The following is a 23,897-nucleotide window of genomic DNA, read 5'->3' as shown; positions in this document are numbered from 1 at the left end:
CATGCAAGAAACGGGTTTCTTACTTAAGTAATATAGCATACTTAGTCAAAGCAAACTTGCTACCCGCACACTAACAAATATGGGTTAAGTTTTTGTTCAAGAAAAAGATTATTTGGAGTTGTTCATGGGAACCATAAATTTTGCCAAATAGGTAAAAGTAAACAACCCATTTTTGGTAATTTCTTTTTGTGCAAGCAACTTCTTTTCCAAGAATTCAATAGTTTTTTCTAAATTCAAAAGATCAAGCCAGATTTTCTGAAATTTAAAAGGTTTGTTGAAAGTTTAGGAAGCCATTTACAAGAGTTTAAACATTGTCGAAATGTTTCTTTCAAAGACGAGCCATCATAAGTCACTGTGGACTGTATTGTTTTTGCACATAGATAATTAACCGAGTTTAATGATCTATTCCAATACCATGACTCAACCTATGGCATTCTTCATCTTTGATCATCCTTATGCAATCTTCATTAACGATTAGAGCTCTTGAGCTACAAGATTAACACTTAAGAGGCACACGATTAAATAAACAATGAGATTAACCTGTCTTATGGCATCATGAACACTAGCTAATCAAATTGGTCTCAACACGAATGAGGGGTGAAACCTTATTCTTTCAAAATGTTGTTCTTGTTTACTCGAGTCGTGGATCCCACTAGGTTGCATTGTAGTCAGGGAAGACTGTTTTTGCTAAGTGAAACCTTTGCCGTATGCGAGGGGTAAAAATTTTGCGTTTAACCCTTGTCAGACGGTCTTATGCTGACGAAAAGAGCACCTGTTGGGCTCGAACTAAGCCGTCTTGATTTGAAAAATTCCCTAAACACAGTTTAGGTCACATTAGGACGTGATCGGGTCACGTTGGTTTGTCGTGGCCGCTTTTGAATTTTTGGCCTCTTTCGCGCTTAATTCGGGGTGATATTGCTTTGCTTGAGCTTTGTGAAATGTCCGGCTAGGGCGGGTGTATATTTTTGTTTTCATAGGATTTGTGTTTGGCTGGGGGGGGGGGGGGGGAGGGGGTTGATTTCTTCCTTGTCGTCTGGACTCCTCTTTTTGCTTGAAAAGAAGGACGAGTCGGATTTTTTTATGGATTTTTGTGAGTTTTTTTTGTGAATTTTTTGTTTGATGGGATTGGGCGGATTTGCTCTTGCTGGTTTTACTGTTTTTGTATTTGCAGGTGATTTTTTTTTGGCCGTTTTTGGCTTTTGCTTATTTTATGCCGTCGTAATGCCGAAATTTCTACTGATGTTGATTTTGCTTTGGTATCAGAAGAGTGTTTGAGAGTGACTGAGTCGGGGACTCGGGAGTAGGAGGATCCAGGAGGTTCGGTTGACTTGGCTACGATTAAGGCTCGAGGGTAGGTCACTGGGCTCCGATTAGTGACCTACGTCTGCAGATTAAGGGGAGTCTGATGATCGGGGTTCAACATTAGGGCGATGCACTGTGTTGTTGCTTTTTATCATCACTTCGTCTGATGATTGGGGTTCAACATTGGGGCGATGCACTGTGTGTAGCCTTTAATCGTCACGTCGTCCAAAATCTGCTTGAGAGTTTTTCTGTTTTTGTCTCGGAGTAGGAAGGAGGAGTTATTGTCATGGTAATCTCCCCTGCTTCCGCTGTTACTCGATTTATTTTCATGTTGCTCCCTTTATTTTTCGATTGGAGGGACGGGGAGTGTTTGGTTCAGTAGGTGGCGGACAGCCCCCAATTCAATTTTAGGTTAGTGTCTATATCATAAGTATTTGTAGTGGACCCTGCTTGTATAGTCAGTTGTGTTAAATGAGTGTTTATATCAGGCTTTGTTTGTATTAAATGTGTGTCAGTTTATTTTGCGTGAGGCGGTTTTGTATAAGTATTTTGGTTTGTGGTTTTTTTTTTGCTTGGCTTTTTTGTGTTTTGTTTTGGAGTAGTGTGGTCGACGGATGGCTTCCCGCTTGCTTTGGTATTTGTACCTGCAATTTTAGAGTAGAAAACAAGCAACAGGTAGCACATACGCATTCATACATGCACAAACGTAAAAATAGGCAAAAATGTTGTCGAAATAACCGCGATGACTCAAAGTTAAAAATTTGAAATTGCTCATTTGAAATTGGATTTTTGAAAATTCCACGACGAAACGTCACGCTTGGATTTTTCAAAAGGGAATTGTTTTTAAATTTTGAGAAATTAATTCGTGTTTGAATTAAGTTAACTCGATTTGCGAAATTGATTTGCAACTCGAATTGAAACTCAAACCGCCTTTTGAATTTAAAACAAAATGAAATCACAGAAGAACTGCGAATATGTCGATTTTTGAATTTTGCGAAATGGAGACTCGGATTTGCGAGATTGAAATTTGTAAAATCGATTTTGCGAAAAAATTTCGTCATGGAAACGATCCGTTGCGGATCGGGACGACTAGCCCTTCCCCCGTTTTAATAAAGAAAAGAAAGATGCGCCGTGAAAACCGTGTCGAATTTCGTAAAACGTGAATCCAAGGAAATGTGAGTGTAAGAAAACACAAAAATTCATGGGCCAGGCATAAGAGGTGCGAGCACTATGGCGAGGAAAAAGAGGTGCAAATCCTTATAAGCAGCCCAAAGAGGCGCGGGCTTCTTTGCGATGCATGAGGCTTCTTCTTTTTTCCGAAAAAAAGCGTTGATTGTTTTGTATAAGTAGTGAGTTTGTGCTTCATTGTTTCATTGTCCGGAACACATAGATCTCTACGAAAACCTCCTTTCTTCTTCCTTAAAAAATAATTTCATGAATACTTTCGAAGGTAGGTTGTGACATTGGTGTCGGGATTTATCTCCTCCCTAAAAATATCAACTCGATGTAATGGGAGGTGGTCAATTATTGGTGCTTCTCCATGTCAAGGTTCAATCTTCGTTCCTTAATGCATGCTCTTAGTTTTGGGATACGAAACACCATGTTTTCAATTTCCCAAAAGGCAAACTTTACCCGCTTGCCGAAGAAGTAGGTGCTACTAAGGATGGTCGGGTTATACTCCGGTGCTTCCTCCGACTCGGTTGTGCTGTAAAGAGAAATTATGTTCCATGTTTGGCTTGTTGATGAGCCAAATGAATTTCCTTCTTGCTCCTCTTGGTGTTGACATGTTGTCATTTATCAACATTTTCTCTAATCGGTTGAATGCTAATGTTTCGGAGGTTGCTAGGAAAAGGGCCCTTGCCTTTTGCCTAGTGCATGCCTACCTTCTTGTTGATGTTTTGATGAAGGATAGGCCGAAGTGGTATGGTAATATGAACATCATTCATATTGTTGAACAAATGGAGCACATACGGGACCCGTCTTGGTTAGTACATGGCCAGATTGTTCAAGCCTTGGATAAGAAGAAGCCTTGTGGAGATTCGCACTCGTTTGGATCTCCTAGAATCCTCCAAGTATGGCTTATAGAGAGGCTAAGGAATGTTGAGCCTCCAATAGATGCTTCTTCTTACTCTTTCCACAACTTTACCATGAGAAAAAAGTTGTATACGGATAGCTTTACGTGCACCGAGGCCTATTGAACCTCGAAGTTGGTAGAGGAGGGTAGCCTTCATGTCCCCTGGGTGGTGCCTTGGTGGCACTTGAGGTCATTTACGGGGTTGCCCAATTCGGCCGCTTCTTCTCGCTCTTTGATGATCGTTGGTTTAAAGGTTGCTTCCTTCATTTATCCGGAAAGGGTCATGAAGCAAATGGGCCGCCAACAAAAGGTGCCCGCTCAAGATACTCTTGTCCAATAAAGCGTGATCCGAAACTCCAGCTAGTGGAGGGTTTCGAGAGGTGGTGGGCTACTCTGCTAACTTGGGAGGTACTGAATCCCGTTCCTATGACATGGGTGAATCCCGCTTATGTCAAATGGTCAAGAGCTTCCACCTTGGAAGAAAGGTCAAAGTTCCGCAAGGATGAAGTCAATGACTTGAATTATAGGGAATTGGCCAAGGCGAATCGTGCCTACTTTGACAAGTTTGATGATAATATGAGTCCAAGCGTGATGAGGCCGCCGAAGAAAAAGAGCTTGGTTCCTAAAGAGGCGTTGGGCCGTGTGTAGCCTCGACTTGGGCCGGGTATTGGGCTGTAACACTCCCATAAGTCGGGACCCTTCCTCAAGGCATTCCCAACACATGGAGGCATCGCAAGACTTGGTTTCCCAAGCTTGTAGTGCGAACAGACAAGTTAAGAAGAATTTACGACAATAAACTTTAAATAGATAAGTATGAGTTAGATAAATAGTTACAAGTTTAGGGGATGCAAATGCCATAGCATTTAATACAACCCAATTGAAATAAAGTGGAGTTTAAAATGTCAAAAACCAGATAAGCATAATTGGTGAAGCCTAAATGAAGACCACTCCCAAGCCCTTACATCAATCAAGCTAACCTGTCAAGCACTGCTCCCAATATGGGCGGAAATCGCCATATGGTTCACTACAGACATTTAAAACCCAAGTGTTAGCTTAATATTGTAAATGCTCAATAAATGCAAATGATAAAAATTATATGATCATGTGATAAATGCTAAGGCAGCCAATTATGAATTGAACAAATATGTGAAATGCATGACAATCAACCACCAAGTTTCTTACCTCTCCATAACCGGTGGCCGGGACACGTCCATGACGCCACATATCAACACTAGGTACTCGGAACAAGTCCGTGGTACTGGGCCCGAGAACGACTCGAGTCCCCTGCTATACATTATTCCTCAACCACACGAGTCCCTCCAAAACGCAAGTACTAGATGTGCACATCCCCCTGGTGTGGGAAGCTCCAAGGTGTGACTCAAGCGGAATACGGTTTCCCAACCGCCTTCCGTCTCCTTAACTACAACCAATATGTTCCACCATTTTCCAACACCAATCAAAAGAAAATCAAACCAAACAATTCCTAACAAGAATACTCGTGTAATTACACCAAACATAATACAAGTCAAAATGCTCAACCTTCAGCAATTCACTTCTTTTCATGTCATTACTTCCTAACATGTTATAATGCATTCTAACCATGTATAAGATGATTAATCATACTTAATCTTTCATCATATACATGAACAACATGAAACCATGTTATGTCTTTAACTCTAATTACCATTAACAAGTTATAATGGAACTACATGAAACAAAAGCAATAAATGCATAATAAATGCATAATCAACCACTCATATTATTAGAGCTAAGTAAGGAAAATCCAACCTCAAGCTTATCTTGACAAGGCCTCAAGCTAACCACTAGAAATGCTCCTCAATGACGCTTCCTACACAAATTAATTACTATATTCATTACCATAATCTACTACATCAAACATACTAATTAAATTCCTTAATTACCCATCTTAATTTCCCATAACCTAATTAATTATAAAATAATCTACTAGGATAATTAAGGTTACTAACATAGGATTAAGGGAAAGTAAAGTATAAGTCGACTTACAAACCAAGTGGATGAACAAGGGAGGAAAAGATGCCAAGAATCCTTCACTTGTAGATTAGGTTTTTAGAGTATAATTTTGGTGAGTGTTTTAGAGAGAATATGGGGAGCTTAGAGAGTTATGGAATTGGCTGGGGAGTGGATTTAGGTGAAGAAATATGAAAGGATAAGCTTCGCAAGCAACACTCCACCAACCAATCTTCTCGCATAAAATAGACTTGACCGGTCACTTTGTCGAGTGGTCGGTCCACTCGGTCGAGTGACCAACTTTCAGAATAGTCAGACTCCTGCCAAACCCCACTCGGTCGAGTGGGGCTCCACTCGGCCGAGTGGATGGTCTACTCGGTCAAGTAAGGTCTTTATAAATTCGAAGTATTACAATCTTCCCTCCTTAAAAAAAACTTTGTCCCCGACGTTCACACCCGACACTATAACCACCAAAATTCTAAGTCCCTTAATGCCCCAAGGGTGCATGGCGGTATGTCGAGATAAACATAAGACTACTACGGTATGACAAACTAAGGTGAGGTTGTGTCGGCTTAAGAAAGAAAGAAAGAAAAACTCGTGCTTCTTGTACTTACGTAATACGCCCCACCCCTCTAGAAATACGGTTACGACCTCGTATCCAACTCATACCTGTGCAAAAAGGTGAGGGTATCGTTCTTTCATGGTTTCCCCGGCCTCCCATGTGGCCTTTTCAAATAGATGGTTAGTCTACAATACTTTTACCAACGTCTTGTCCCCACGTCTTGTCTTCCTTATCTTTCGGTCTAGGATCTCTTTGGGTGTTTCCACATATTTTAAGGCATTATCCAACTCTATCATGTCCGCCTCAGGTACGTGTGAAGGGTCACTTATGTATTTATGCAATTGAGATACATGAAAGACGTTGTTGTTGGAATATGTGTCCTCCGACAATAATGCGATCACAACTGTCGATCATGATGATCACATGTTTAAATCTCATTTTAAGAATACATGTGGGAAGTAATATTTTACTGTCAACTGGTCCACACATATCGGTAATGATTGGCTGACTAGAGTTTGACATTACTGTCGTGCGACGGTGGTGATCAGTTGATCCCCTTAGGTCATACCTAAAGGGTAACACTCTTAATAAAATATTTAATTGGTCGTATGATGATACGGGTTAATTAAATTGCTTAAAATTGACGGACGATTTTTGAAGTAATATTTACGTGTCTCATTGTAATTTGATTAAATAAGATACGGTCTAAGTAATCGAATTGTTTTATTGCTTAGATAAAATTATTGTTTACGGAAACAATTGAACTGAATGAATAATTTATTATAAATACAAAATGTTGTAATTTATAATTGGTAAAGTGTTTTGGTACAAGTAATTGTGAATTACTAAGTCGATTTTGTACATGACGTATTTTATTAATACGTTGATTTTTAATACGTTAAAAATACATGACAATTTTACATGACTTGTGACATGTGACAAATTGACAAAGATAAAATGGAATCCATTTTATCCCATATGGACCGAAATATGGAGGGAGTATGGTGTTTAAATTATGTTAAATTATTTGAGTGGAAACAAAATAATTACACCTAGCTTTAGCCATGAAAGCCTATGTTTTCTTGGATAGAAAAACTTGACCATGCATTGGCTCCCCAATCCCTCCTTCCACCGGTTTTTTTTTGGGAAAGGTAAGTATATATATTAAGATCTCCAAACTTACACATTTGAGCTAGCTAAAAAACACTAGCTACTGACATCGCAATCCAAGCCTATTTAACCACTCTTCAGTACTTCTATGACAGACAACAATGTTACTAACTCTCATTTTCATGATCAATGTCTCCTTCACCTGTTTTATAATGCCAACAGGGAAAGGGATTACAGACTCCAATCTACAACAATTCCTAGCTTTCCGATCGGGTACATCACCAAGGGCCAAAGCAAAGCAATGACCACGATTTGCTTCTTTAAAAGAGACCTATCTCTGACAGCTATCCACCATTCAATGACATTGTGACAGGGAATGCATACCTGCAACCAATCTTCCAGCAGTCTAAGACATTGTCTGCTAAAAGGACATCTGAAAAAGAGGTGATTAAGATCCTCCTCATCGTCCTCACATAAAAAACAACTATTGCTCTGAATAATGCTCCACCGGTTTTTGGAGAGGCTAAAAGAGAGTTTTTCTCCAAAAATTATTCATTCATACAATACACAATATTTCTAGTGTAAGAAATAAGAAAGCTCTCTAAGAAAAACTAGAGAAATAAAACTCCAAATATCTTCCTCTCTTGGCCGAAATACAAGAGATAAAAAACAATAGTTTTGGGTCAATTTTATTAAGATTAATATTGTTCTAGTATTAATAATATTAGTCTTTTAGGAGGTTATCTTGGGTATAATTCCTTGGGAGAGATTCTATCCTTGAATCTTTGTTCATCCATATTAGGAGAGCTCAAGAACAAGTAAGAAGGAGATCTTACTTGTGCCCTTTGATCCGAAATCTCAATGTAAGAATGATGATTTCTTCTCTATATTTACTTATGTTTGCATGCATAAGATCTAATTAATTTTATGACTAAATTAAAGTGAAACATATATGAATATGTTGAGTATAATGAGATATAGATTTCTAACAAGCGGTATCAGAGCCTTAGGTTGTTTGCATGCAAATCGGTTATAGTTTTTCCGAGTTATACGATTAACAAATAAAATTTATAAATTTGTGTTTATTATGATATATCACGAAATTAATTGTGCATGTTAAAGTTTCTGGTCCTAAAATGTATTTAGGATGTTTTGGTTAATTTATGGATTTTTATTGTTCATTTTATATAATAATCGCATTAAAATGTGATTTTATGATAAAAAATGTCATTTTTGGACTAAAATTAGCTAAACTTCGATTTTTCCAGTGGTTTTTGGATATGTTTTCAAATATTTTATCTTATGATGACCTGTAAATTTTCATAATTTTATGAGTTCTTATGCTCGAAATATGGATTTTTCATGATAAAATCGAATTTAAATGGAAAAATAGGTTAATATGAGTAATATTTCGAATCTGGGCATAGAAATTTAGTATGTTGTCACATGCAATTTTACAAGATGTGTGTAAAATAATTGGATATAATGAAGTCCTTATGCATGATTTATGAATTTTTGATGAAAAATAACATAAATAGTGACTTTAATTAGTGAAAAATTGCTAAAATATACTTCATGACTAAGGAAAAATGTCACATGTTGCATTTTATCACCTATTTTAGATCTAAAATTGAAAAGTTGATTAATATAATTTTTCTCATATTTTTATGATTATAATTGATAAATCCGATAAACCACAACATTGTTTTTCCCGATAAATTTAGAAATTTTAACCTAAGTTTTTGAACATTATGAATGTCATGATATTTTTTCCAGAATGTTAATGAGTTTAAATTTCAAATTATGAATTTATTTGAAATTTTTATGATTTATTTGAAGTTTATGGCATTATATTGTAATTTTAAGTCCTTTTATGAACAATATTAAGAAATATAAGTTAATTATTGTCAAATGTTAGTGGAGACGATTTTTGAGTCCTAAGTTGGTTAGGGTAATTAAATTGTGCATAAATATGATTTTATGTAATTATTGTGATTTTAAAATGTTGAATCACGCAAATCCGTAAAAACCGATTAATATACGATATTGGCTCCTTAAAGGCGATTTAGCATAAAATTGGGCATGTTCATACATATTATAATGCTGCATTTTATTTATGATTGTCATAATTTTATTTTATTTAATTTTTGAATTATGTAATTTTTACTTAGTATGGCCTTAGTTTTTAAATTGGTATTGCCCGAAATGTATGGGAATATCGATTCGGTGGTAATTTATTGTGATCTCGTATCACCGTTTTGTAATTTAATAGATTTATTTTATTTTAATTACAAATGTATAATAGGAAATTATGTAATTTGTTATGTAATTTATTTATTCCGGAGATCCTTGAAGACGATGCCACTCAAGAAAGCGATCCATTAAAGACGGTGTTACCTCGAGATGCGTGCCAAAACCGAAGTTCAAGGGACCAACGGAGTTGGTTTCCGAATTTGTAATAGTTTATTAGATTTACTATTTTAGGAAGGCCATACTAGGATTTAATTTATGCTTTGCATTTTTTTTATATGTTGCATGCATCGCTAAATCGCCATAACTAAAACATGCATTATCATTAAATCGAGTTTATCGACCGTGTCAATTAAAAATTATCGTAGTTCACCGCTTTAGTTCACTTAAAACGTGATAGATAATAAATTGACATGACCTCTCGCTAAAATAAACAATTGAGACTTAGCCTTACCAAAAAGTAGAAACCATGAAAACCAATTTCGTGAGGGAGTGCGCTCGGCCCTACCGGGGTACAAACCTTGTTACGTAGGGGAAGTGGGTGATAAATGTCTATCCATCGAATTCATGTTGATAAGGGATGAATCGGCCCTACCGTGCCCAAGTTGATGCGGAATTAGATCATGGACACATTTATTCGAAATTTGGATTGAGCTCAACGGAAGTATTCGTGACCGTAGTCGCATATGTTCCGGGCTAAAGATAAATGTTAATGTAATTTTATTGACCAACAGTTCTAAAATTAGAATCGATTAAAGCGTTAATCCACCGAGTTATATTGATAAGGGATGAATCGGCCCTACCGTGCCCAAGTTAATATAAATTTGGATCTTGGAATCATTTATAATAGTTGGGTAGAGGTCACTATATAAATGCTCATATCTTGTTAATTTATTTACAAGTATGATATTAAAAAGACAAATGTTAATATTTCCTTTTCCTCCATATTTGTAGTTCATTACAATGAATCCATCAAACGCTACTACCTCGATAACTATTGAGTCTTGCCACAATGTTTTTGACGACGTTTGCTCCAACAATGATTTCGACACTACTAGAGAACTTCATTTTGGGATAGGTTCGGATGGAAACCTAAACTTCATCACTTCTTCTAAACCTCCTACTACTACAAGATCTCTTGTGAGCCGGTCTCAGGAAGACCGCCTCATAAAATCTATAGGATCTTTGTCTTTAGAAGAGAAAGATGCCAAAACTAGTGGGAGCTCATGCAATCGAGCTCTTGCTTCTAAGGGAAAAAGTTTAAGAAGAAGGGAAAGAAAGGGAAAAACTTCAAGCAAGTTGAAGATGAGTGCCATTATTGCTATGGCATGGGACATTGGCTTAGGAATTGTCCCGTATATTTGCGAAATATAAGGGAAGGAATCATCGTTCCAAAAGGTAAAATTGCTAAGGAAATTTATGTTATTGATATAAATTATACTTCCACTATGACATGGGTACTGGATACCGGTTGTGGTTCTCACCTTTGTAATCATTTACAGGGTTTAAGAGACGTGAAGAGGCTTAGCAAAGGAGATGTGGATCTACACCTTGGAAATGGAGCTCGAGTAGCGGCCGAATCCAAAGGAACTTATGTATTAGCTTTGCCTAATGGATTTGAGTTGTATTTACATAATTGTTTTTATGTGCCTACACTTTCTAAAAACATTATTTCTATCGCTATGTTAGACATGGACGGATTTTGTTTTGTCATTAAGAACAATCGTTGTACTATTTTAAGGAATGACTTGGTTATGCCAAGCTTCTTCCATTAATGGCATTTACATTTTAGAAACCTCAAATCCGACTAATGATATATATAACATTCAATCAAAGAAACTCAAATCAAGTGATCCAAATGAATCGTTCATTTGGCATTGTCGATTAGGTCACATAAACGAGAATCGCATCAAAAGATTAATTTAGACTAATGTGATTACACCATTTGATTTTCAATCATATGGAACATGCGAATATTGTCTTCTTGGCAAGATGACTCGTAATCCTTTTAGCGGTAAAGGAACACGAGCTAGTTAACTATTGGGACTCATACATACCGATGTGTGTGGACCAATGAGTATCACCGATCGAGGAAATTATGACTACTTCATAACCTTCACCGACGACTTGAGTAGACATGGGCATGTCTATTTAATGAAATATAAGAGTGAAGCTTTTGATAAATTCAAGGAATTTCAAAATGAAGTAGAGAACCAATTGAACAAAAGACAAAAGCACTACGATCCGATCATGGTGGAGAATATCTTAGCCTTGAATTCGATTCACACTTGAAAGGTTGTGGTGTTATATCACAATTTTCTCCACCCGGAACACCAGAACTCAATGGTGTGGCCGAAAGGAGAAATCAAACCCTACTTGATATGGTTCGATCAATGATGAGTCAAACCGAGCTACCAAACTCGTTTTGGGGATTTGCGATTCAAACCGCAATTAGATCTTTGAACAATAGTCCCACAAAGATAACCGAAAAGACTCCATATGAGATGTGGACGGGAAGGGTTCCCAATATATCCTATATGAAGATTTGGGGATGTGATGCTTACGTCAAGGCTGATGTGACCATAATTAGCGCATATTTAGCCCCCGAATCAGCCTTGTTCCCATGCTTTTTAGTGCATATTTGGGTCATTTATTGTCTTTAGTTCTTTGTTTTGCATATTCTTTGAGATTTTGATCCCTCGGTAGGAAAGGAGTGCAAATCTTGCATTTTCATGGCAAAACGAGACTAAATTGATCGAATCCAATGACCAAGCATCAAGGAGAGACAAGATTAGAAGGCCTTTGTATATATTATAGTAGATGAGCAATGTTGAGAAAGGATCCTTGAGTCCCCAAGGAAATCCCTAAGGAATTTATGAAGAAAAGGGAAGAAAAGAAGAAGAAATGTTGCTGAGGTACAATCCGTGCGGATTGTCCCCAATCCGCCCGTCCTCCACAAGCACAATCCGTGCGTTTTCCTCCAAAGACGCTCGGGTTAGCAGCCACCACAATCCGCCCGGATTCCTCCAAAGACGCCGTGTTCCACCACCAGAATCCGCCCGTCCCGACTCCAAAACGCACGGATTCCTGTACAACGCAATTTCGTCTTCTCTAAGCTACAAAGAAAGAAGCCCTTCCTTCGAAAAATACCGGCTCCTCCCTGGTCAATCTAAAAAGTGTAATTACTAGTTTAGCCCTAAGTTAACCCTAATGCATCCCCCTGATTTCCACTATAAATACCCCATTAGTCTAATTAGAAGAGCATGTTCTTCTTATCAATAATTAGAGTAGTTAATATCAATCAAATCTCTCTTTAGTATTGTAATCAACAATTAATCAAGTTCTAATACAAGTTTTATTTCCTTAATCTCTCTTTTGTTCATCCTTTATTTTGGGTAATTGAAGATTATTTTGGTTATTATTGGGAGATTGACAACCTCTCAATCAAGCATCAAGTACTTCTTTTATCTTTGCGTTATTATTGGAATCATTAGTAGGTATAATTCTCTTAATCCCTCTTTAATTATTATTAATTACTTTCATTTATTCATCATGTTTCCTTTTGTTGGTATGATTGACAACCTTGCTAGCATGATCAACATGATAATGAGTGAGTAGTCTCTTAGCTAGGGTTAATGGGTGATTAGGGGAAACCAACATGGGGAATGATTCATGCTTAAATTAATATGCTTTCATGGTTTATTTGCTTGCTTGTTATGATCTCAACTCATGCACATGTTATGTTTGATGAAATGCTAAGCCTATGAATCCTTGCATTTACTACCATCTCCTATCTTTTCAATGAGACTTGTAAGACATAAACCAACTCGAGTCTCATTAGACCATGCATGTTGTTGAGTAGGGAAGACTAAGTCGACTTGTAGGTGTTGTACAATCTAATCGATTCGGCTCTGGGACCCAAACTTTCCTAGGATTGTAAGATATAACCCAACTCAATCCATCACAACAATAATTGCTTGCTTATAACTTGAGAACATGTTTGTATGATCAATTCCCATGAATCCCCTATGACCCCATGACACCCTAGTGCTTTTTTTTATCAATTGTTTACAACCCTTTCAATTCATCTTGCTTGTTTATTTCCATTGCTATTTAGTTTAGTGACCTTCTACATCAACCCAAATTGTGACACCCCTAAGACACCACTAGTTTCAATAGAAATCTCATCTCAATTCCCGTCCCTTGGGATCCGACCTTTACTTGCCTCTTTACTAATTGTAGAGTTGTTTGTGAAGCTATAAATTGTGTTTTGATTCGGACGTGACCCATTGACCACATCTATTTAATTGTGAACACGAAACGGACCGATCAAAAATGGCGCCGTTGCCGGGGACGGTGTTTACTTGATTTATATTTTCTTTTATTGTTATTAGTTGTGTCTTTCTTTGCCTTGGGGAAGTAAAACTCCTCAAGGTTTGTTCTAAGTGTTTTCGAGTTGTTTGATATTTTGCATGTCTAGAAGGTCACAAGGTGATTTGTTACCTTTTGACCGTGAAATTGAAAGAACCTTGACAAAAAATAGGAGATTTGCTAGGAGGAATTTAAGAGGTATTAGTGAGGTTGTTCAACCAACTATTGAGTTCATCAATCCTTTTGCAAGAGAAGGTGAGGAGAACCCATTACAAAATACCTCACAAAATCAACCTACAATGCCTAAATTTTCATCGCATTCCGTACCCACCGAGGAGAACCTACCCAATGGTACTCCCACACCACAACATCTAACCGGAAATTTTATTGCCAAATCCGCCTTTATCCAATTAGTCGAAAGGAGCCAATTTGGGGGGATGCCTAGTGAAGACCCTCATTCTCATATGGAAACCTTTTGTGACTATTGTGATGCGATTTCTCAAACCGGTGTGACTCAAGACCAAATTCGATGGGTCTTATTTCCTTTTTCTCTAATCGGCACCGCGAAACAATATTGAAGGGCCTTGATAAGGCCACTCTCGGAATAGATTCTTGGACGAAGTTGGCTCTAGCTTTCTACAAAACGTTCTACCCACCGGAAAAGACTAACATGCTAAGAGCTCAAATTACGGGTTTTAAGCAAAGGGATGAAGAATCTTTGTATGAAGCTTGGGAGCGGTTTAAGGGAATTTGTCGCTCATGTCCTCACCATGGACTTAGCGAATGGTTCTTGGTATAACAATTTTGGAACGGTTTATATGAAGATTCAAGGAACATTCTCAACATGGGATCAAATGGAATGTTCACCGAAGTTGATGACAATCAAACATGGAACAAGATAGAGGAAATGGCGGTCCATAACTCTCAATATAGTAGACCTCACAAGGCTACTAGAGGAGGAAGGCATGAAGTGGACTCCGTTACTCAATTGGGTGCTCAACTTAGTGCTCACATTGACATAATCAATTTGAAGTTTGAACAAGCTATGGCTAAACTTGAAGAAGCCTCAAAATCACCAAAGCATCATGTTAATGCCATGACGGCATCCTCATCAATCCCAAGTGGGATATGTGAGAATTGTGGAACTTTGGGACATGACCAAAGTGAATGTAGGGGAACAAATGAACAAGTAAATGCTTTCCAAGCATACAAGAGTGGTACCCCTTATTCCAATTATTACAATGAAAACACCAAGTTTCATCCAAATCTCTCATACAAAAGCCAAAATGTTCAAAATCCTCAAACAACTAACACTCCACCTCCCATGAGAAGCCAAAATCAAAGACCATTTTACAACCAAAACCAAGGTTACCAAAATCAAAATCCATACAATTACCAAAATGACCAAGGTTTTGATGTTCAAAAAGCGGTCCTCCAAATGGAAAAGAATCAACAAGTGTTTTTCACCCAAATGCAAAAAGATAGTCAAGCAAAGGAAACCACCATCAACAACATTCTAGCTCACACCAAGATGTTGGAAACACAATTGACTCAACTAGCATCTTCAAGCTCACAAAGACAAAAGGGGCAATTACCACCTCAAAGTAATCCCCCAAGACATGAAACGGTTAGTGCCATTCACTTGAGAAGTGGTACAAGGTATGAAGCACCGAAGAAGCAAGTTGAGGATGAAGTTGTGGAAGCTAGTGATAAGGAAGAAATTGTGCAAAACTCCAAAGATGGAGAATCATCAAAAGAAGAAATTTCAAAGAAAAATGAAGACAAGGTCAAGGAGAAGGAGCCCATTGTGATTAGACTTCCTTTTCCAAGTCGTCAAGCCAAGCCCAAATTTGATGACCAACTTGGAAAGTTTATTGAAATTGTGAAGAATTTGGAAGTCTCAATTCCTTTCACGGAATTAATCAATCACGTGCCGGCCTATGCGAAATACATGAAAGACATCCTCACAAAGAAGAAGTCGATCCGGAAACTTGAGACTATCGCCTTCAGTAAAGTGAGTAGTGCAATACTTCAAGGGAGTTCACCTCCAAAACTAAAGGATCCGGGAAGCTTCTCAATACCGTGTACCATTGGCGACACCACGATCAACAAAGCCTTATGTGATCTAGGGGCTAGTGTGAGTGTTATGCCGTACTCGGTAAGTAAAAGGCTGGGGATGGGAGAGCTTAAATGCACCAATATCACACTCCAAATGGCCGATAGATCGACGAAGACACCATTAGGGATATGGGAAGATGTCCCCGTGCGAATTGGGAAGTTTTTCATCCCGGTGGAGTTTGTCATTGTTGATATGGAGGAAGACTCCAACATTCCAATCATTCTTGGAAGACCCTTCTTACACACCGCGGGTGCGGTGATTGATGTAAAACATGGTGAGCTCACTCTAGAAGTGGGAGATGAGAGTATAACTTTTAATCTTGACAAGACTATGAGAGCTCCTCGTTTACATGAACCGTGTTTTATGATCGATCATTATAGTCGGAAGGATGAAAGGAAGAAGTCGGAACTCCAATGGAAGAAGAAAATTGAAGATGCTCCATTCAAAGAGCAAGTGAATTGTGATAAAGAGAGCTTGCAAAGCTCATCAAAGACAAGCAATGAAGAAGATGGCCTCATTGGCCAAGAAAAGGAAATGGGAAAGTTGTCACCATCAAATCAAGAGATTTTCAATGATCAACTTAATGAAGTTTGTGGTCTTTGGGACGACGAATTTGAAGGGATTTTTAATCCCTACATTGGTAATGCCATCAATCAAGACCGACAACAAGGGCCACGGTCTATTGAAGACCTCTACCATGATAATGAACAAGCTTTTGATTACTTTTTCAAGGTGTTGAGCAACATCAACAACACCTTGAACATGCCCCCTTAACATCTCATCAAGAATGAGAGTTTGGTGGAGTCCTCCCTAAACCACCATTTGTAAATATTTCTAACTCCCTAACTTGCATTTCAATTCTTGTATTGCATTTTTTTTGTCATCTTTGGATTTTTATATACTTTGATGAAGATAATTATCATGTTTGAGAGAAGTGAGGGAGGGATTAATAATTTCAATTAATGTGTAGTGCTTTAGCTTAGTGTGGGGATGACAATTGCCTAGGCTATCCATGCCTTAGTAGTGCCCCCACAATGAAGAACACAAGATATGAAGAAGAATGGAAGAATGACAAGGGATATGCGTTGTACACGAATGGAACTGAATCCGGGTACAAAGGGGTCGAATCCGAGCGGATTCAGGAGAATCCGCCCGTCTTCAGACAATCCGAGCGTGTTGGGTAGAAGACGCACGTCCCTTTGAGCTGAACTTTTGAAATATTTTTGACTGTCAGCGAATCCGGGCGTCCTACATCCTAATCCGCCCGCCTTCAAAAAGCCGCCCGTCTTGAAAGGAAGACGTCCGTCTTCTTGGCTGAGGAAAACAAGAAAAATCCCTGTAAAGGAATCCGCCCGTCTTCTGTATAATCCTCCCGTCCCGTGTCTGCGAATCCGAGCGTCTTCCCTTAAAGACGTCCGTCTTTAGGCGAGTTTTTCCCAGCCTAGAAAAGGCAGAATCCGCCCGTCCCGAGCAGAAACCGCACGGATTGCCCCTGCAGTTCAAATTTTTTCGGGCTTTATAAAACCCCTCCCACATTCATTTATTCATTCCTTCATTCATAACACTACTCAAAACCCTCATCCTCTCCATCACAAAATCAAAATTCCTCAACTACATTCACCAAAATCAAATCAAAACATTCTTTTAATAACAAATTAATCACTTCTTTTTCAATAAAAATCAAAACCAAGCACAAAATCTTCAACCTTTGAGTCGATTTTTGAATTCATAAAGGCAATGCCTTTCATCTTTAAATCGATTTGGGTGCACTAGAAATTGAAGATTTTTCACTCTTTCTTGGTTAATTCATCAATGGCAAGGACTAAGGGGGCAACAAACGCAACAAACGCAAAGGCGCCAAAGGCAGAGACACTTTCATTAAGGCAAAAGACTCTTCAAGCAAAGAAAGCATTGGCTATGGTGGTAGCAAACCCAAACTTGGAAGTGCAACAACAACAACAACCTCCCATGGGTGCAACAACATCTACTACTCCAGAAATTGATCAACTTGCAAACTATCCGGAGGTAACTTTCATTTCCAAAACCCATAGGGACACTTTTGCTAAGTTTGCTAGAAAATCATTTCAATCCACCAAGTTTATATGTGAAGATACCTTAGAAAAATTGGGTGTCCTTGAGCAAACTAGAGCCTTTTTGAAAGCCATGGGGTTGGAGAAATTGTTTGAATAAAAAGAATTGACATACCCCTCCCTTACCTTAGAATTTTTGAGTTCTTTGAAATAACAAGGTTGAGACTATGGAGAACCTCGAGTTTCGTCTAGCTAATGTTACTAGGCGCATGTCCTTTAAGGAATTAGGTGAAGCTTTGGGTCTTAGTGATGAACCGAGTTATTTTAAGAATGTTGGCAAATATGACCCCGACCCTCTTTGGGAGGCGATTTCCGGAAGGAAATTTGAGGACATTCATGCGAGTCGTGCTCTTTTAGTCCACCATCCGGGCGTAAGAGTATGGCACAAGGTCGTAGGGAGCACCATCAATGCAAGAAAAGACACCAACCATTTCACCAAACTCGATTTTGTTCTTCTTGAGTCGGCTTTGAACATTGGAAGAGTACACACCAAGACTTTCAACTTTCTAAGGCTATTGGTGGATAGATGGCTCAACATTGATTGTGGGAAGAAAGGCACTACCGTTATTGTGAATGGAGCCCTAGTCACTATCCTAGCTAAATACTTTGATCCTAACTTCAACAAACATAACAAGTATGAGGCGAAAGAAGGTGGTCATCTCGTTGATTTGCATACTATGATACACAAGTACAAGTGGGTTGCCCATAACCCTCTTGACACCAAGTATGGATGGCTCACTAGTGAGGCTAGTTCTTTCACTTTGCCTTCAAAGATTTGCCGATTGAGTGTCCACCGGACCAATTATCTACTTCCCCTTTCAAAAGAGGCCGAGTATACCCTCCTCTACCATTGTCACACCACTTTACCCTTTTGAGTACCAAGAGTTCAAGCCGGAGGGTGTTGAAGCAAGAAATGATTATTTGACTCTTCTCATGCAAGCAATGCACAAGCAAGCCTTTGAGGATCGGAAAAATGCTTACTTAGCTCAATATCCACCCCTCTTACACTTAGCTAGGCAAGGACTACTTGACCCATCATGTCCTTTGCCTAGTTGGGCGGATAAGGAAGTCCTATTTCCGAGTGCATCTAGGGTTGTTCCGGGTGACAATGAGGTTGTTGGTAATGAAGAAGTTGATGATAACATTGATGAGGAAGCAAGTAAAGAAGGAGAAGAGGATGATGAGCAAGGTGAAGAAGAAGATGATGAAGCAAGTGAAGAGGGAAGTGGCAATGAGACCACTTCTAATGAGGAAGATGATGATAGTGATGATATGATGGAAGATTAGCAAGCTTTGGAGGCTCCTACCCTCTCAAGGTTTGTCTATTTCTCTCTTTTTTCTATTTATTTATTTATTTATTTTTCTTGATCATTGTTGGAGTAGTCCTAGCACCATTGAGGACTCACACCTCGGTACTTTTTGAGGTGTTCTCATTTTTTTGTTCCCACTTTCAAAATCCAAAACGACAAATTAGTTTCATGCATTGCATAGTGTGTGCATGAACTACACCCATCCTAGGACATTAGCAATAGTGTCTAACTCGGTTTGGGGAAGTTAATGCATACACAACGGGAGGTAATCTAAATTATCCTCTCCGTCATAAACAAAAACCATGCATCATGTAGTGTAGACTAGTGTAGATTGCATTTAGTGTAAAAATCATGCATCATGTTTGCATAATTTCCCATCATTTTGGCCATTGAGGACAATGTCCATATTAGTGTAGGGATGGGGAATTCTAACTTAACTTTTATTCAAAAATCCAAAAAAATTGAAAAATTTCGAAAAACCATAAAAAATTGAAAATTGAAAAACCCAAAAACATGTTTATTTCCTTTTGTAGTGTAGTTATATTGTATATATTGTGTTTGTCCTATCCTTTTTCACATTGATTGACTACGCCACATCCGAGACATGAGGATCATGAAGACCGCATGGTATGATCTTTCCAATCTCCTTTTTCCTCTTTATGTTAATGACTATGTGGCTTTATTTTGATTGATGCTGTATAACAATGTGAATTTAGGACTTGCATTTAGTTTATATGTCATATTAGTTGATAGAATCACTTGCATTAGGATGAATATATTAGTTGCATCATTGCATGTAGTTGCATTTAGATAAAATATTTTGAAAAGTGCCTAATTGAGAACTTTGACAAGAGCAACTAAGCCATTACAAATACTTTTTCAACTTAAGACTTTGCCTACTAGAATGGTTGTAAAACACCCTAGATAGTGTCATACTAGTGTCTTTTGACCCATGACCCAAAGCCTAGTCAAGGGTTTGCATGTGAGTCACCTATCCAACCCCGTGATGCGATGTGGACTTGGTTAACTTGTCTAGGTGACCTTGATTGACCTTGTGGTAAGGCAACCCAACAATATTTTCTATCAATAAGCTTGAAGTGCTCATTTCAATGAATTTTGTCATGTGGAAGTAATTTAATGCCAAGGAAACCTCAAATGTTATGAAATGTTGGAATGTTGAGAAATTTAGTTGTTTTGATGGAGGCGTACCACTTCGATGTGCTTTGGAGAGGGATCCATTGAATTGGGCCCCCACACGGTTGTGAATTCGGCCGCCCAGAGACAGAGTGACTATCACCCCGAAAAGCTATTGTCTAAAGGTTAACCGGTTGCCTAATAAGCGATTGGCGAAAGCAAAGGACACTAGCCCAGAAGGGACAAACCCCATCTTGAATTTTTGAAATGTAAAAGTTAAATGAGGTCAAATTTTGAATACTAGTCATATCCACCCGTTGTGTATAAAGATTTGAGCATTTCATTCCCAAAAAGCCTTTTTGTCAAGCCACTTTGTCGAGCTTGGGACGATCCATGACCTTTACTTTTGTAGAGAATTCGAGACTTGTCATGTCATATGCTACTTGCATCATAGGGATCATCATTCCACCACCATCCGATCGCTCTTGACGAAAGCATTTGGAAATTGAGGACGAAAGTAGTCTAGTTTAACACCATTTGGAGGTGATTTAGTGCCATCCTCTTAGCCTTAGTAATTTGTTGAACTAGTATTTGTGAAGGATTACATGCTCTTAAATTTGCTCTCTTTTAGTTGCCTCCGCCACTTGATGAGGAAGTGGCTATTCCTTTTGTAGATGCATCCATTATTTGATTTTGTGTGCTTAATGTTTGGATGTGTCGCCATTTTGGCAAGACCCACCTTGCCTTGCAAGAAGGCATCCTACCTCATGGTTGTCTTGTTGTGAGTTGAAGGGGCGGAGGGAGACCCGCTAATTGTCTCATATCGGCTATGTTATTAGGTTAGTTTAAATAATGGTCCTAGTCTTTGTCACCTCTTTACTCGGGACGAGCAAAGGTTCGGTTTGGGGATATTTGATGTGACCATAATTAGCGCATATTTAGCCCCCGAATTAGCCTTGTTCCCATGCTTTTTAGTACATATTTGGGTCATTTATTGTCTTTAGTTCTTTGTTTTGCATATTCTTTGAGATTTTGATCCCTCGGTAGGAAAGGAGTGCAAATCTTGCATTTTCATGGCAAAACGAGACTAAATTGATTGAATCCAATGACCAAGCATCAAGGAGAGACAAGATTAGAAGGCCTTTGTATATATTATAGTAGATGAGCAATGTTGAGAAAGGATCCTTGAGTCCCCAAGGAAATCCCCAAGGAATTTATGAAGAAAAGGGAAGAAAAGAAGAAGAAATGTTGCTGAGGTACAATCCGTGCGGATTGTCCCCAATCCGCCCGTCCTCCACAAGCACAATCCGTGCGTTTTCCTCCAAAGACGCTCGGGTTAGCAGCCACCACAATCCTCCCGGATTCCTCCAAAGACGCCCGTGTTCCACCACCAGAATCCGCCCGTCTCGACTCCAAAATGCACGGATTCCTGTACAGCGCAATTTCGTCTTCTCCAAGCTACAACGAAAGAAGCCCTTCCTTCGAAAAATACCGGCTCCTCCCTGCTCAATCTAAAAAGTGTAATTACTAGTTTAGCCCTTAGTTAACCCTAATGCATCCCCCTAATTTCCACTATAAATACCCCATTAGTCTAATTATAAGAGCATGTTCTTCTTATCAATAATTAGAGTAGTTAACATCAATCAAATCTCTCTTTAGTATTGTAATCAACAATTAATAAAGTTCTAATACAAGTTTTATTTCCTTAATCTCTCTTTTGTTCATCCTTTATTTTGGGTCTCATTAGACCATGCATGTTGTTGAGTAGGGAAGACTAAGTCGACTTGTAGGTGTTGTACAATCTAATCGATTCGGCTCCGGGACCCAAACTTTCCTAGGATTGTAAGATATAACCCAACTCAATCCATCACAACAATAATTGCTTGCTTATAACTTGAGAACATGTTTGTATGATCAATTCCCATGAATCCCCTATGACCCCATGACACCCTAGTGCTTTTTTTTTATCAATTGTTTACAACCCTTTCAATTCATCTTTCTTGTTTATTTCCATTGCTATTTAGTTTAGTGACCTTCTACGTCAACCCAAATTGTGACACCCCTAAGACACCACTAGTTTCAATAGAAATCTCATCTCAATTCCCGTCCCTTGGGATCCGACCTTTACTTGCCTCTTTACTAATTGTAGAGTTGTTTGTGAAGCTATAAATTGTGTTTTGATTCGAACGTGACCCAACGACCACATCTATTTAATTGTGAACACGAAACGGACCGATCAAAGGTAAAGACCGACAACAAGCTTGCCCCCCAAGATCCGAAAAATGCATCTTTGTTGGTTACCCCTCGACCTCTCGAGGATACTACTTCTACAAACCTCAAGAAAACAAAGTGTTTGTGTCTTGCGAGGCTGTCTTCTTAGAAAGAGAATTTATTTCTAAGAGACAGAGTAGGAGAAATTTTGAACTTGATGAAGTTCAAGAGCCACAAACCGAAGTAGAGACGCAAGAAGATGTTCCTTCGTCATCTAACGCGGTTGTCCCTCCTCCACTTAGAAGAACAGCCCGAGTTATTCGCCATCCCGATTGATATGTGGGACTTATCGAAGAAAATGGAACACTCGATGTGTTGCTTTTAGAAAGTGACGAGCCCGCCGCCTACAAGGGCGCAATCTCTAGTCCAAATTCCTCCTTATGGCTTGAAGCCATGAGGTCCGAAATGGATTCTATGCATGAAAACCAAGTTCGGAACTTGGTGGATTTGCATAAAGGGGCAAGACCTCTTCAATGCAAATGGATTTTCAAAGTCAAGAATGGCATAGAAGGATATGATGATGTCTACAAAGCTAGGCTAGTGGCAAAAGGATTTACCCAAGTCCAAGGTCTCCATTATGATAAAACCTTCGCCTCCGTAGCCATGCTAAGATCCATACGGATTTTGTTAGCGATTGCCGCATTTCATGATTATGAAATATGGCAAATGGATGTCAAAATCGCTTTTCTAAATGGGCATTTAGAAGAGGAGGTGTACATGATACAACCCGAAGGTTTTGTCGATTCTAAAAATCCTAACAAAGTGTGCAAACTTAAGAGATCCATTTATGGTCTTAAGCAAGCATCTAGAAGTTGGAATCATCGATTCGATCATGTTATAAAAGAGAATGGTTTCACTCGAAGTGTTGAGGAACCATGTTTATACTTGAAATTTAGTGGGAGCAATGTTGTGTTCCTAATCTTGTATGTCGATGACATACTACTCATTGGAAATGTTAAGAAGTGGTTAGGTAACTACTTCCAAATGAAGGATTTAGGAGAGGCACAACGCATATTAGGTATCCATAATCCCTAGAGATAGATCCAAGAGGATATTGGCACTAAGTCAAGAGTCTTATGTTGATAAGATTCTTCGACGGTTCAGCATGGACAAATCTAAAAGGGGATTGGTAACTATGCTAACTGGGACTATATTGAGCAAGTCTCAATCTCCCTCCGAACCTCATGATGTTGAACGCATGAAGATGATCCCTTATGCTTCCGCTGTTGGAGCAATCATGTATGCCATGATATGCACACGTCCTGATGTCTCGTATGCCTTGAGTATGACGAGTAGATATCTAGGAAATCCAGGT

The 23,897-nt window shown here is 38.7% G+C and overlaps 1 non-coding gene across 1 annotated transcript; it reads right to left on the bottom strand.

Moving 5' to 3' along the window:
- Nucleotides 1-14,328: 14,328 nt before the first annotated feature.
- Nucleotides 14,329-14,435, bottom strand: LOC141626106 (small nucleolar RNA R71). The gene has a single exon (XR_012535831.1). It is a non-coding gene; the product is annotated as a small nucleolar RNA R71 (small nucleolar RNA).
- Nucleotides 14,436-23,897: the final 9,462 nt, after the last annotated feature.

This window comes from Silene latifolia, chromosome X (genome assembly GCF_048544455.1).
Source record: "Silene latifolia isolate original U9 population chromosome X, ASM4854445v1, whole genome shotgun sequence".
Lineage (NCBI taxonomy): Eukaryota > Viridiplantae > Streptophyta > Magnoliopsida > Caryophyllales > Caryophyllaceae > Silene > Silene latifolia.
The sequence above is the reverse complement of the archived record's forward strand: the minus strand, read 5'-3'. Positions and strand labels throughout refer to the sequence as shown.